Source organism: Strongylocentrotus purpuratus, unplaced genomic scaffold (genome assembly GCF_000002235.5).
Source record: "Strongylocentrotus purpuratus isolate Spur 01 unplaced genomic scaffold, Spur_5.0 spur5_scaffold_7, whole genome shotgun sequence".
Classification (NCBI taxonomy): Eukaryota; Metazoa; Echinodermata; class Echinoidea; order Camarodonta; family Strongylocentrotidae; genus Strongylocentrotus; species Strongylocentrotus purpuratus.
The window spans coordinates 10,598,264-10,612,347 of NW_022145613.1; the positions used below are offsets into that span (position 1 = coordinate 10,598,264).

The 14,084-nt window shown below is 35.5% G+C and overlaps 1 protein-coding gene across 7 annotated transcripts in view; it reads right to left on the reverse strand.

Annotated features, from left to right (window-relative positions):
• LOC105446087 overlaps positions 1-10,230 on the reverse strand; it is a 104,188-nt gene extending 93,958 nt beyond the window's left edge. For 6 of the 7 annotated variants that reach the window (XM_030973802.1, XM_030973803.1, XM_030973804.1 and 3 more), the window contains exon 1: positions 10,023-10,230. The gene's annotated coding sequence lies outside the window, so the exon portion shown is untranslated. The remainder of the gene's footprint in view (positions 1-10,022) is intronic. The other variant, XM_030973806.1, reaches the window with a different exon arrangement.
• Between the last annotated feature and the right edge of the window lie 3,854 nt (positions 10,231-14,084).

A 14,084-nucleotide genomic window follows, 5' to 3' on the forward strand; every position in this document is an offset into this window, starting at 1 on the left:
AGTTGTCCAAATCCAAATCCGATTTTCTTCTGCTTTGGTAACACTTCCACACACAGCCTAGCCGTTCCGCGACCAGAAAATAAAAGGACAAGAGAAAAAAAAGAAAGAAAGAATGGAATAGAGGAAGAAAGAACAAAAGGGAGGAAATAAAGCCCACCTTCTGTTCATTCCATAACGTGGAAAAAAAACATAAAACTACTCCGCAGTACGCCTTTATAGGGTCTAATAGCATTGGAATACCGATCCCATACACAGTTTCGTCTCATAGGGGGAGGGGCTATTTATACCAAATTTATTGAAAGGATTTAAATATATATATATATATCCTGCGCTCCATAAGGACAGCCTACAATACAAACATTTTCATGATTTCAGGAGTATGCTTTTTAAAAGGTGTAAATAATGGCTGGTTTTATTAGGAATCCCCTTCCATATAATTTTTTTTTTATAAGTTTGGAAGTGTGGTCGGGTGGTCGGGTGGTGTGTCTATGTGTGTGTTTACACGCAATATAATTTTAATTCAAGATATTTTCGATGAAAATGGCATGCGGGCAATATCTCATTTTCAAAATTTGGGGTTAAAAGGATACAAAATTGTTGATGTATGGAATATTGGGGAAGCTATTTTGAGAAGCGGAAAAAAGGATAACTGGAGTTTCGTGGATGTAAAAGAGTATGATATTTTAATGCAGTTTAACAGTACTGTTAAGCTCCTCAGAGATGTATTATCGAGGAAGGTTTATGAATATTTTATAGAGAAGTTACAAAATTTATTTGTCTTGAAGATTCATGATGGACGCGAATTTTCAGATTGTTAAAATAAGGTATGTAGGGAGATATTTAGTAGGCCTAGGAAAGTTACTCTTGTTAACAGACTAAGAGAAATTCATTATGCACTGCTTCATGGAGCAATACTGTATATACTAGAGAAAATTTATTCAGATTCGGCTTTGTTGTAGATAACTGTGCTCATTTTGTAAGCAAAAAGATAGAAACATTTATACACTTGTTCTAGGAGCACTGGCGTACTGGTGGGGGGGGGGGGGGTTGGGGGCGCTAACGTTATAAGGTCCCGTTAAAGATACTATGTCCCTTTTGCAGCCAATCTTAATAAAATTAAACCATGACTTATTTTCAATTCCATACAATTAAGTGAGTTATAAATGTTCGTGATATCACATGATTTCCAACAAAATGCGCGTTCTCCATTTCTGTTGCAAACTGACACATTTCCAAATAGCCAGGAAGAGCATATGTTTTTTATAGTCATTAATTGGCCTTAGTGGACACTAACAGTAACGCTAGTAGATAACCGTATATCCAGTTAAGCGAAAAATCTGGATACCCGTATGTCCGGCCTGCGTATTTTTTATTTACACGCTAGCGAGGGGAATTTTTTCGATAATTCCAATGAAACCGCTCGCGGAAAGCCTGGACTGTATTTTAAACCTTTACACGTACGTACTGTACTGATAGTTTGATAATGTACTGAAATTGTTTTGTCGATGGGTGTTAATTGTGTGTACATGTGTGTATATGTTCACGCTCGCTGCGCTGATTTCTGCTCTCATATTCAACAGCTCAAGAGAGAAATTGTTTTTTTTTTTTAGAGAAAAAGAGGTTATTTCTAAAATGAAATTAAAGGGCTCTTGAAAGTCAAATAGCCCTTTCATTTCCTTTTAGAAATAACCTCTCTTTACCTCATTATGAGATGGAATGTTCAATCTGAGGGCTTGTTGTGCTCTTCGAAAAGAGCACACAACGGGGGCAGTGCAATTTAAATTTCAAGGGATGGATTAGAGTTTTTATCGCTCTTGAAAGTCAAATAGCCCTTTCATTTCTTTTTAGAGAGAAACTCTTATCCATCCCTTGATATTTAAATTGCACTGCCACTATTGTGTGTTCTTTTTCTCAGAAAACGCACTTAATACGGGACTCAACATTCAATGGAATAACGCCCACATCATTGACTTTGAAACGCACTTTTTGGTCAAGAATGGTAGAAGAATCATCTGGATAAAAAGGATAGGAATTATTACTATACATTGTTACCTTTCTTCGCTCCATTGAGCTCGAGGCAGCCGACAGCAAGGCATCGACATTGTGTAAATAATAAAAGGTCCAACGGAGTGGTTGTTAGAAGCTTTAACTACATAAAACTCACACTCTCTCCAATTTTTGACAACTAATGGTGGTCTTGGGAACCACTTCGATCTATCTTTACGGATGGGGTGGAGGGGGAGCCTTTGCCGACAGCCTTGGGGCGGAGCCCCAGGAAGTTCTTGAATTTTAAAAAAATTAGGAAATTCAAATTAGTCGTCACAAGCGATAGAAATTGTTAGTTCCTCCTTGAAAGTCACAAAGTCCCTTTTCATTTCATTTTAGAAATAACCTCTCTTTCTCTCCTAAAGACAATTTTATAGAACATCTGTTTTCGTATTGTTGTACTTTCGTCCGCACATGTCGAGCAAACTCATCGGAAATGTAATCTGTAAGGGTAAATTTAAGTTTCATGTTCTTCCTTTTTTGTCTTTCTTTTTTTCTTCTCTCCCTCCCTCTCTCTGTCACTCTCCTTTCCCTCCATTCTCTATCTTCTTCTCTTTTTGAATTATTCTCTTTCCCTCTCATGTTTTCCTTTTATCGCTCTCTCTTTTCCCCATTTCCATAAAAGAATACAATTTTCTCACTTATGATGGCAAAGCCATAATGGCTATGTCATCATAAGTGACATTACATATGGCATGTGTTCGTAATTTGTTATGGGCGATATACTTTTACTTGTTAATATGTCCCCCTGTGAATAAATATCTGTTCCATTATTTTAAAAATCCAGAAAAATCGACACTTCGAGTTATTGTGTGCACAAATCAAATGGGAGTTATCCTTGGAATGTGTGACATGCGTTACGAGTACGTGTGACATCGCATTTAAATGCCAGTTGGAGATTCCCCATCTTATTACATGTATTGATCTCGATAAAAAAAATATATAACTTTCTTATCAATTCTATTTCTGATTTTTCTAATACTTACACTAATTTCCAATTTTAAAAAAAAGAGAGAAAGAAGATAGGTAGGGGAGTTTAGTTGCGATTTTCCCCGCCAACAAGGTATAGATCGGGGGGGGGGGGGGTGGAGGGGGCTGGGGGCAGATACCCCCCAAATACAATTCAAACGTGGTTTATTTCTAATTCGATACCGGTGATTTACAAATGTTGATGAAATGAGATAATTTTCCGAGATCTTTCCTCAATCTTTAGTAAATTATACTTTTTATGCGTTTGTTGGGAAATGGCAAATTCCTGAATAAAGAAAGAAAGAATAGTGACCTGCCTTTGTCACAATTAAATTCAAACGTGGTTCATTTCTAATTCGATAACGGACCCCACGCCAATTAGTGACCTGTCAGTGTCATGAATAAGGTATACAAATATGCTCATCTGACCGTTATAAAATGCCCCCCCCCAAAACCCTAAGCTTCCGGGGGCTCCGCCCCCTGAACCCCACGCCAATTAGTGTCCTGCCAGTATCACGAATAAGGTATCAAAATATGTTCATCTGACCGTAATTAAATGCTTAAAGCCCCTGAGCTTTCGGGGGCTCCGCCTCCTCGACCCCACCAGGGGGCCTAAGGCGGGCCCCTGGTGGGGTCGATAATAAACAACTATATTTTATTTCTAAGATTGATTTGTATTGTTTGAAATCAATAAAAGAAACTATTGAAGGAAACAAAATTATACCCGAATTAGCTCAGACGTCTCAAAATTCTAAGCACATTGTAATACTGCCTCGAATCAGGCACTATGGAGTATTATAATTGAGTATTATTGAATTAGATAAGCACTTTCAAATTTCATGCACACTTATTTGTGTTGGACCAGGCTATCAATAGGTGATGGAATGGGTGGTGATATCGACGCCAATACGAGCAATGCCAGCCCACACGTCATAACATTAATACTATATGCCTCAGGTATTCAACTTGTGTATTCAACTCAGTGTGTTCTTCTACATCAAGCTCTAAAAAGGTATTGTACAAGTTGTTTTTAATAATAAGACAATATTTATTCATCCGACAGTGTAGATTTTATCGATAAATTTTGTTACACAAGCAGAGAAGAGAAAAATATGGTACAGAAAATATAGAGTTAACGGAGTAACTTTAGAATAGCCCACCAGACAAATTAACTAGATGTTCGTATGGTACCCAACGTTTTACCAATGAAGTTAAGTCTGAAGACTTAAGTTTTTAAGTAACACTAGACCTAATCCTATTTTAATTGAATTATAAAAAGGATTTATTTTTGTTAAATTCTTATTTTCATGCTACATATTTATGTATGTATATGCAAAATCCAAAGTAAATAAAGGAACCGACAGAACCGAAATGCGACATATTTAGAATTTTTCGAGTAATGCTATTACACTGTTAAAACAAGTATTAAAAAACTGCGGGTTAAAAAATGTTGATTAAAAAACGCTCAACCATGGTTAAAAATGTAGTGTTGATTAAAATTTACTTTTAATCTTGCGTTGGTTAAAAACAGTGTTGATCAAAATTATTCCTTTTAACCTATGTTGGTTAAGTCTAAGTCGTTGGCAAAAATTGTAACCCAGCATGGATTAAAAACAAAATTCCGACAGTAATGATAGCCCCTTTCGGTTAAAGTTTAATCACTGTTGATAAAAGTACTGGTCACGTGACCCAACGGAACGATATCGAGGCGCGTAGCTAGCGATCGCTCGACAGATAAGCTTTAAGAGCATGTATTATGTTTAGACAATTAAAGAATGCCCGGGATTGAATTGAATAGTAAAGTTTTGGTATTTTAACTCTAGGAATCTTGTGCAGTTTGAAGAAATATGCCAGGGGTTCCTCCATTTAAGTGGGGGAAGAAAAAAAAAAGAGTTCATTGTAATAATTGAATACTATAGCATGCCTAGTGATATTCAGTATTTTTGGTTACTTCATTCAAGGTGTCTAATGATTGTTTCGGTTGAATAAAGGTCTTTTAAACTAAGGGCGTGTCTTAGGGTTAGGCGATTAAAGAATGCCCGGGATTGATTAGTATTGGTTGGTATTTTGACCCATAGAAATCTTGAGTTCTTTTATATTAAGAGCATGTCTTATGTTTAAACGAAAAAAAAAAGAATGCCCTGGATTGAATAGTACAGTTTGGTCTTTTTATTCATAGGAATCTTGAGTAGTTTGAAGAAATATTGCCATTTAAATATATTCATTTAAAAGAAGGAGAAAAAAGAGTTCATTGTGATGGTCGAAGTACTAGTAGGCATAGTGACATACATTCATAGGTGCGGTTACTTCATACCAAGGTCTAATGATTCTTTAGACGATTAAAGAATGCCAAGGTCTAATGATTCTTTAGACGATTAAAGAATGCCCGGGATGGAATAGGATAGTTTAGTCTAAGATGTTTAGGTTTAATGAAGTGCACGCATGCATTGACATTCATTTATAGAATTGGTTACTCCATACTAGATGTTTTAATGATTGTATTGGTTTCTTCATATAGAGAAAAAGGAAAGAGTTCATTGTGCTGGTCAAACACATAGATGCTCATTGATATTCATTTACAGAAGTGGTTACTGCATACAAAGATGTTTAGGTTTAATGAAGCGCATGCATGTAGCCGGTATTGGAATGATTGTATAAAGAAGGTATTAGAAAGGATAGAAGCTGGGGGGGGGGGGGTGAGGCGGTGGTTGTGAGCGGAGGAGAAATAGGTGCAACTTTATTTGTAGACATGTCTTTTCTACATAGGTTTTATTGTGTGTGTTATATGTTATGTAAATGTTTAATGTATTCTTCTTCTTTTTTCAATGGGGACAGTTTGTGGCAGCCTCTGATCTGGTTAGTTTTATATGGCTTGAATGTGGGCAACAACCTTTCCATCTCTCATCCACCTATATTATATACTCAACACGCACATGATGAGTAACACTAACATTTCCGTCTTCAATTTGATATCCTTAAATGTAAAAGGTATTCGGGAGAAAAATAAAAGAAGAAGCATTTTCAAATGGTGCAAAGAAAAAGGTGGGAATATTATTTTTTTACAGGAAACCTTTAGCACACAAGATATAGTTAATACTTGGAATTCGATGTGGGAAGGCGAATGTATATACAGCACCGGTACTAATCATGGTAAAGGGGTTATGATACTATTTGATAGTGGAGTAAATATTAAGATACGACACACAGTTATCGATGAAAATGGCAGATACATTTTTGCAGTTGGTTTTCTGCAGAATAAGGAGGTAATATTCGGAAATGTTTACTTCCCTGTTGGGAGCAAAGAGTTGGAACAATTGGAGTTTCTGGGCAAAGTTAGAAATATTTTGGAAAAAGATGAATTCAAAAATAAACCTCTCATTATTGGAGGGGATTTTAATATGGTTAGAGATGTACATTTAGATTACAGTGGACATAATGTTAATAAAAAACAGTCTAAGCTTAGCTATGAATTTGAAAAGTTTTTAATTGACTATAATGCCACAGACATATGGTGTGTCAAAAATAATTTAAAGAAACAATTTACATATCACCAACAGAATCCTAAAATGCATAGTAGATTGGACTACAGGGTTATTTCGGAGAGCATAGAAGATATGGTATTTAGCTGCAAAATATTAACTTCAATTTCACCGGACCACTCAGCAGTAGAACTGATTATTAAACTACATTCTTCTACTAATCCTATAATAAAAGCAGGATATTGGAAATTTAATAACAGTTTATGTAACGATGCAGATTATGTGAAAAGTATGAAAGAAGAAATAACACGGTTGAAACTCAATCTATCCAAAGAGATAATAGATAATAGAATATTATGGGATTATGTTAAAATGGAGATACGAAGTTTTACAAGAAAATACTGTAAGAAAAAAGCCAAAGAAAGAAAGGATAAGATTGTTGGTTTGGAAAAAGAAATTTCAAAGTTAGAGGAAGAATTACAAATACCAGCGAAGGTGAATGACAATTCTTTGATTAACGATTTGGAAAATAAAAGAAGGGAATTGAAATGTCTTTACGGTTATATAAGTGAAGGGGTAAAAATCAGATCTCGAGCCCAATGGTTTGAAAGTGGAGAAAGAGAAACGGCATATTTTAAGCAACTAATAGATTTCAAAGAGAAAAAAAGTGCTATTAAAGAATTACAAGTAGATGGAAATATAACTGATGATGAAAAAGATATCATACAAGAAATTAGAAGATTTTATTCCAAACTGTATGCTAAATCAGAAGAAGGATTATGCGAAAATATTAATTTTTCCCCAAAACCTTACCCAAATTAACAGAAAATCAGAGGAAGCTATGTGAAGGAAAAATTAACCAGGGAGAGTGTATTGAAATCTTAAAAGAAATGCAGTTAAATAAATCCCCAGGAAATGACGGATTAAATGTAGAATTTTATATTACATTCTGGCATGTAGTTGGTGACTTAGTTCTTAAGGCATTTAACGATACCATGAAATTCAAGGAATTGTCGCCTTCTCAAAAACAAGCAATCATAACGCTTATACATAAGGATGGTAAAGACCCCAAATTCATTAGTAATTATAGACCTATCTCCTTACTCAACGTAGACTATTAGATTATTACCAAAATAATTTCTAAAAGAATAAAAAAAGTTTTGAATGAAATTGTGTCGGTCGATCAAGTAGGTTATTTAAAAGATAGAAACATCGGTGATGCAATCAGATTAATCAATGATATGATTTTTCATACTTCTTGTCTGTTTTTGTTTTGTGTTTGTTGTTGTTGGTTTTGTTTTTAACGGGGGTAGGGGATATAACAAACTTTATTCATTCGATATAACTAAGTTGATTGTAGTCTGTACTTTGTTCCTATATGTTATAAATTATAATATGTAATAGGGATACTAGTACTACAGAACAAAATATAGAGGGGGGGGGGGTTATAACAATATTAATTCATTCAATATAATTGAGATTACTGTATTTTGTACTCTGTAATTGGTTTCAATACGTTATATATTACAATTTGTATGAATTAATATTATTTATTGAGTGAATACAATAAAGAATATTACAAAACAAAAAAAATACACATAAAGTACATGCATGCAAAGTACATGCAGTTTACGCGTGCGACAAAATTAACAATAGGGACTTTTAGATTCGCACGAAGACAATAGGTCTATGCTACGCTCGACGTCCTTATTAAGCACTGCCTTGAATGGACGTCACACGTATTAGTCCACGCAAATCTAAAAGTCCCTAATGGAGGTTGTCGCGAGGACCTGAGAAATGGGGGTTTGGACGGTCTTATCTCCGTGTTTTACTTGCACCGTGAACCTGGCTCTCCCGTAAGCACACACACACACACACTCATCAGTCTGCAAGAATCTTCAACCGTGAACGAGGCAGACCCAATTACAGAAGGAGAAGTGTAGGCCTATTACGGATCACCTACCCATATTGCATGCATGAATAAAAAAATAAAAAAAAATTTAAATCTAATTGTATCTAATTTTTTAAAACAATTAAATATCAAATAAGATGTCATCATAAAGTGAAACGTCTTTTTGCATGCAATTTGGGTAGGTCATCCGTTACATTTATTGGCTGAGCTACGGGCCGGGACACAAAGCGTTTTTAATTTGAGCAAGAACCTTATTTCACTTCTTCCTTACAATCTTAGCATTGATGATAATCAAAATTGAGCAATTTTTTAAAACCAATAATTGATTAAATTTTTTAATCAACCACAGGTTAAATTTTAATCAACAGGCTGTTGGTTAAAGTTAAACCAACGATTGTGTGATTCACCTGGTAATCCGTGGTTGATTAAAATTTTAACCAACTTGATTAAAAATTGTAATACTTGTTCTAACAGTGTGTATTTCAACGAGGCCGCAGGTCGAAGTTGAGGTACTGCGGCCTGATGTAATTTCTGACTTTGGAGGTGAATATATTTTATATTGTTAGCAAAAATAACAATATTTGTTGTATAGAATTAAGGCTATTTGCGATACCTGTTCGACAGTCATATAAGTTATAATGCTCACTGGAAAATGTGTCCGTTCAAGAAAATTGCAATTATTTGACAAAGTTCTCCTGCTAGCTCCAAACGTTCGAACTCAAATGTATGTCTCTCGTGCATTCAAAGGAGATTCCCACCTCTTGAAATTGTCAACATTACCTCTTTTACCCATTTTATATATTCCTATTTAACGACCTAAAAATGTTCGTTTTTATAAGACGTACTTAATGCAAAATATAAATTCACTCAAATATTGTAGCGTACGATTAGGTTCCTCCTTGCTTACTCGGACACTATTTCCCGCTTAGTTATATGTGTAGTGACTTGACCTTGGAGAACTTTGCATTTGTAAATATTATTGTCTTGTCTTTATTGTGTGGCTTGAAGTCTAGCCTTTTATTCCATTGTCACTCATTTCTTTAGTGACACCTGTTGCATTACTAGAGTGCCACAAATACTTACTCTGGCAAGCACATTCCATACCCTATGGGTTGGGATGTGCAACCACCTAATGTACTGGTATAGCTTATACTGTACAGGGACATTACACTTGCTTGCTTTATTTGCCACACCTATTTTCATCACTTCTCCTGAGCTGTTCATATAGAGCACACCTATTCTAGAGAGTCGATCGATCAACAGCAAAGCTAATTCAGCTTCATCTTAATTCTTGTCCTATTTCTTCTCTCGTTTCTCTACTCGGTTCTGAGGCCTTATTACTTTATAGAGATTATAAGTTTCTTCTTCTTTACTTAATTCGCGAAGAAGCGTCATTACTTTGTACATGGTCTTACATATTCTTTCTACGGGTGCTGTGCAATATTTGAACTACTACTTGTGATATAATATATGTTCCAAGTATCTGTACTCAACAGGTGTTTCTACGAGACAAGGTAGGAAAGAAATCTATTTCTATTTCTTTTATTTAGGTGATTAAATTCCCTAAATATGTATTCAATTAGTCTGGATCCTATATTATTGAGTTGTATACTTACATCTCGATGCATCTTGACCTCGCTAACTCTCGCTTCCTCTTTAGTTTGAAATATTACAAATAAAAAGTGTGATCCAAAAACGTCATCTTTACAATAATGTTATTGCCAATGATGAGATCATATACCACTCTGCTAGAGTCACAATGTCGACTCATATGATATTATTTCCTTATATAGCTGTTCCTCCGTTTATCCCGTCAGGTATTCAGGTGGAATGTCGACTGAATGGAGGCTTTTGCCACTGGTGGACAATGCTCTCGAGCAGGAGACAAATGTAAACCATGGACAAAGAATGTACTCATGTGTGAATCTCTTTCAGTTGTTACGTAATGTAACGAATAGAACGAGGGTTGGGTGATAGTTGTTACTGACTACGAAGGGGTTGCTCCATCTGTAATGGCACCTTCAACTCTCCGTAGTCATTACAGGTAGAGATCCACCCATAGTGTCATGAAACTGGGATAGAGGACTTGCTCTACAAGTCCTAGCCGGAACACCATCTAAAAATTAACGTTACCAGGCTATTAATAGTCTACGGAATAATACCAAATTATTCATCAACTACTTAATATCTTTTAACGAGACTATAATCATTATCAGGCAATACAATAAAATACATTACAGAAAAGGCTTCTATCATAATGATTTACATTGCATTACAAATATCCTTTCAACATTTGAAAGAGCCTGAATTACTGAGTGCAAATCCTGCGAACATGTACTTTTATTTATTATTCAGAAATGAACAAAATAATGTATAAAGAGTTACATTATTACTTTAGAGAAATGATTTGCAGTCTTCATTATTAATCCCGAATTCAAAGGTTCACTTGTGACCTTGACTGTCTCAATGACAAATGAACACGCCCAATGTATCATAATAAAAATGAATACAAATATGGATTAAACTTGGATTAAACTTATAGTTTGACTGGTTGACTGAAATGCAGAAAATCGGGGCAGGCCTCAATGTCGGTTCTGGTGATCTTGACTCTCTATGGAACTTATACTTGCAGCGCAAAATGCCATGTTTTTGAGCTATGAAACAACTTTTATTCACCTCCAACCCATAGGTCCTCCCTGTATGACTTGTGTGCAGATAGTGACACTACACTGCAAGGTAAGGCAACCCACCCACTATATATAGCTATGCATCACCTGTTGGAGCTACGTAGAGTGCAGTGGAGCCTAACTACCAAATGCATTCAACCCAATTCTTTAATCTACATAACAATAAGCGGGTTGTATTGAGGGGAAAGGTTGAATCCTAACACACTTCTTCCGGTGCCAGGTAAAAATGTCAGAGGAAAAAATGTCAGAGGAAAAAATGTCAGAGGAAAAAATGTCAGAGGTAAAAATGTCAGAGGTAAAAATGTCAGAGGTAAAAATGTCAGAGGTAAAAATGTCAGAGGTAAAAATGTCAGAGGTAAAAATGTCAGAGGAAAAAATGTCAGAGGTAAAAATGTCAGAGGAAAAAATGTCAGAGGAAAAAATGTCAGAGGTAAAAATGTCAGAGGTAAAAATGTCAGAGGTAAAAATGTCAGAGGAAAAAATGTCAGAGGTAAAAATGTCAGAGGTACAAGCAAAACAAATGAGTGCCGTCATAATATCTCAGCACTTTATCACTCAGAATGTCAAGACGTACAGCTACTGCATGGGCTAGTCTATTATATTCCTTTCTAAATGGATGTGTTGTATATCGTACATGTCCTGAAGATAATATAATGTGGAAAATAGATTTTGAATTTTTTTTTGGGGGGGGAAGCAATCAGAGAAGGTTAATCATCTAGCATAAACATGTAAGTATTGGTGTGTAGTGCAAGGTTTTGGAGTCATCAAAATGATAAAAAATTTGGCCCAGTCTTGGTAAAGTAACAAGCACTGTAAACAGAAAGATATTGATATGGGACTACACAAACATATGGCATACAAATCGGGCAGGCATACAAAGATGTTACTTGTTATATCTGGGATATGAAGTCATTTGAAATAGATTTTCAGGGAATAACTTTTTTCTTTGATGTTCTATTACACTTGCATTGAACGCTCACAAATAATTTTTTTTTTACCTTTCCCCAGAACTCAACCTTCTCTTTAATTGATGTAACATGGGCGGCTTTCTGCTTTGTATCGGAGTAACAAAGCTGCTTATTGATTTTCTCCCAGACTATTTTATACCGCAATAGTAATCGACAATATTTTATTGCAACGCGCGCACTTCGGGAATGTGATGGTGCGGTTAGCATTGATAACATGGCTTTCTGCTTGTTTCAGAGTATCAAAATACCAAGCCCTCAAGAAAGTGGAATTGTCGGAAATATGCATTTATTGGAAATTACATATAATAGTAGACATTGCCACGCAGTTAAAATGTCCAACAATCTTCAAATACGAAGGAGAAGTAGGAGGGGGAAGGTTCATAGATATCTGATCCTATTTTGGGGGCTGTACTGACTTTTCTTTTTATTTAATGATTACACCATGGAGCGACAACTCAGCCTATAAAACATGGCCAAACTTCTCGATTTTAGAAATCTTTTTCCCCAGAAGTTTGCTCAGTGTACCAGTACCATTTGCTTATACAAAAACATAATATACTGGTATATAAATATTGAATAAGGCAGACTAATGGGACGTGGATGGTGTACTCCGAGTTTCAAGCCTTGCAAGCGGTCATCAGACAACTGATAGCATTCTTCAAAGTACATGATTCCTCTACAACCAGGGCTCAAATTAATTTTTTGGGGCTCAAATTAATTTTTTGTCCACGGGGGCTCTTCCCCCCCAAAAAGAGCCCCCGTGAGCCTTCTCACGGGGGCTCTTTTAGTACTGACGGGGGCTCTCTGTTATACAAATATCCATTGAATTGGTACCTATGATACTCCTCAATTATTTGCTATTTCATCATTATCATTTCAATCAGCATTTTCCCTCTTACAAATTTACAAGCTACATAGCTGTTACTGGCCTGTGTATATAATATATACGCATACAACACTGATCTTTATGATGTCTTTAACGTGACATATCTTCTTCTCCCCTTGCAAACGAGAAAGAAAACAAGGTCATTAAAAGGGATTAAGCGACAAATAATGATTGTGATTCAAATTGATGCGAATATTTGGTTGAATAAGCACTGCTATTCACCCGAATCTTCTTTGTAAAAACAACTTTTACAATTCTCAGCCATGCTTACTGAGTTGAGACGTTCCATTCAATGTAAAATACTCATTACAGAATACACTTCTCCTAATCTGAAAGTGATCTTACAACACAGTGGCAGATTTGCATGGCTGAGATTTGTAAAAGTCGTTTTTACAAAGAAGATTCTGGTGAAAAGCATTGCTTATTCAAAAAAAATCCTTGCATCAATTTGAATCACAATGATTATTTGTCGCATGATCCTTTTATTAAATAACCTTGTTTTCTTTTTTTTTAATGATTACACCATGGAGCGACAACTCAGCCTATAAAACATGGCCAAACTTATCGATTTTAGAAATCTTTTTCCCTAGAAGTTTGCTTAGTGTACCAGTACCATTTGCTTATACAAAAACATAATATACCGGTATATAAATATTTAATAAGGCAGACTAATGGGACATGGATGGTGTACTCCGAGTTTCACGCCTTGCAAGCGGTCATCAGACAACTGATAGCATTCTTCAAAGTACATGATTCCTCTACAAGTTACAACCTTGGTATACGCTCAAAATAAGACTTAACTAATACAATACAATAAGACAGCGGTGAAATAACGACTGCAGAATATCCCTCGCTGTTCTTTTTCGATAAGCCTGATATATAGCCCGGGTGTAAACATAACAATCTTGTCACATGCTTTTGTTTTTATTTTAAACTCTGACATTTTTACCTCTGACATTTTTTCCTCTGACATTTTTACCTCTGACATTTTAAACTCTGACATTTTTACCTCTGACATTTTTACCTCTGACATTTTTTCCTCTGACATTTTTACCTCTGACATTTTTACCTCTGACATTTTACCTCTGACATTTTTACCTCTGACATTTTTACCTCTGACATTTTTACCTCTGACAT